Genomic DNA, 2,500 nt, shown 5'->3' with positions numbered 1-2,500 from the left:
TTGTTACGTTTGCGCTGGTTCCGTATGTTACATTGTTGCGTCTGCGCTGGTTCCATATGTTACATTGTTGCGTCTGCGCTGGTTCCGTATGTTACATTTATGCGTCTGCGATGGTTCCGTATGTTACATTTATGCGTCTGCGATGGTTCCGTATGTTACATTGTTGCATCTGCGATGGTTCCGTATGTTACATTGTTGCATCTGCGATGGTTCCGTATGTTACATTGTTGCATCTGCGATGGTTCCGTATGTTACATTGTTGCGTCTGCGCTGGTTCCGTATGTTACATTGTTGCATCTGTGATGGTTCCGTATGTTACATTGTTGCGTCTGCGCTGGTTCCGTATGTTACATTGTTGCGTCATATGTGAATATGAACATAACGACCCATTAGATCTACTGATTCTACCACTGGAGGGCAGAAAAAGCAGGAGGGTCATCTGTATAGAGGCGAGTGTGTGTGTCACTGTGTGTGTGTGTGTGTGTGTGTGTGTGTGTGTGTGTGTGTGTGTGTGTGTGTGTGTGAACACATATAACATGCGCTGTGGGATGCTGGGCTCTTTGCAGTAATTTTCTGCCCAATAACTTCCTCATTGAGATCAATATCAGAGAGCAGGAAATGAGAGTGGTGTTGGGTTCAGCTGCATTCTGGACCTATGTGGGCAGAGCCCAATGCTGTAACAGCCCACAGCCTGATGTGCTGATAACGCTCACTCTCTCACACACACACATACACACACACACATACACACTCTCAACCCGTGCACAAGCTTCCTGTGATGCAGGACTGAAGTTGTGGTTTCAGAATCGACCCGCAAGATGGGTGGGTTTGTCGTGTGGAACAGCCAGAACACCTCGCACAAATGTTTGTGATGGAGAAGTTCATGACAGAAGCTCTGCATTACAGTACACTAGCTACAGACCTTCAACACTTTACAGCGTGCAGTATTAGAGTGGTGGTTAAACTGCAGTGCGCTCTCTCTCTCTCTCTCTATCTCTCCCTCTCTCTCTCTCCCCCTCTCTGTCTCTCATGTCACTCCTGAGCTCGGAGAGATATCTTCCTTTTCTTAATGATGCTGATTGTGCACTGTGTTGTGTCCAGACATGACTAGTAGATCTCAGTTCTGTGTGCCGTGTCGCTGAAGGATTGCTCTACACTACGGGCAGACCGGGCTGCGTCCTTCCCTTCAGTCAGGGCCTCCACACCAGCCTCGCTTCACCAGCTATTGTTCCTTAAATGTCCTGTTTATTTTAGCTCCTCTGTGTGTGTGTGCGTGTGTGTGCGTGTGTGTGCGCGCTGCCATGGCATGTCTTCCCCAGCTGTGTGGCATTTGTGTCTGGTATGAAGAGTGGCAGCATGGTGGCACTGTGGTCCTGTAGCCCCATCAGCAGGTTCCTGTAACCCTATCAGTGCTGGTAATGGTGGACTCTGGGACTGAGGAAGACCTCAACACAAAACCTCATGTAGTTCAGTGTCTGCTCACCATGGTATTAGGGAATGCAATGACTGCTATCGGTGACCATACGTGCGTGCGTGTGCATGCATGGTTGCCACTGCAGATCAATGCTTCCGAAATGGCAGCATGTGTCAGGAGGATATGCACAAGATGACCACAGGAAGTGACCTTGGTTTGGGGGTAGCAGCTCCAGAGGAAGCTGCACGAGAGGTGCTGAGAATACAGTTTTTCAGCCGCACACTGCACGCAGAACACACACCTGCGGTCGAGAAGGGACCTCACGCGCACACACACACACACACACACACACACACACACAGTGAGAATGTTGGAAGATGACTCTGAAATCAAGAGAGAGGCAGAGCCAGCACCAGCATGTGTGCGCGCAGACAGGACAGACGGCGAGAGGACGTCACCGTGTATGAGGTGCTGATCCCAGCTGAATGTGGAGGGAGGCTTACGGCTTCCTCCCGGCGTAATTCAGAGTCTGGAGTTCATTTTCCTCTTCCTCAGCCAAGAGGTGCTTCTTGTGGTAGCGTTTTCCGTAACCATCTTCCCTGTTCGCTGAGGAACGGACCTCTGCCATCCACACCGTGTCCTTCTACACCTTCCTGGGTGGACTGATCCATAGCTGTTGAGGTCTGACTCTTTGGTATTTTTGCAAGTGTTAGAATGACTGCTGGATCGGACGCCATTTCTGCGATTGAGTCACGTCTTGCTGGTTGTGTGTCCGTAGCAGTAATGATCTTTACGGAAGGCCTCAAGACTCCTCCTCCTCCTTCTGCTGATGTATTGATCTCTGGTGCCAGAGTGCAAACCTCAACTATCCAGTTGGTGCCAAGAGTATGGAGCAGGACCAATCAGCAGGTGGCGTTGGGTTCAGAAGGCGAGCAGGACCAATCAGATGGTGGCGTTCAGTTCAGATGGCGAGCAAGACCAATCAATTACAGCTGCCCTTCTCTTCCTCTCTCTCTCTCTCTCTCTCTCTCTCTCTCTCTCTCTTTCTCTCTCTCTCTCTCTCTCTCTCTCACACACACACACACC

General features: G+C 50.2%; 1 protein-coding gene across 1 annotated transcript in view; it reads left to right on the top strand.

Annotated features, from left to right (window-relative positions):
- arhgap35a (Rho GTPase activating protein 35a) overlaps positions 1-2,500 on the top strand; it is a 32,234-nt gene that overhangs the window by 15,574 nt on the left and 14,160 nt on the right.

The sequence above is a fragment of the Electrophorus electricus genome, chromosome 15 (assembly GCF_013358815.1).
Source record: "Electrophorus electricus isolate fEleEle1 chromosome 15, fEleEle1.pri, whole genome shotgun sequence".
NCBI classification, from domain to species: Eukaryota; Metazoa; Chordata; class Actinopteri; order Gymnotiformes; family Gymnotidae; genus Electrophorus; species Electrophorus electricus.
This window is presented reverse-complemented; position numbering and strand designations above follow the sequence as displayed.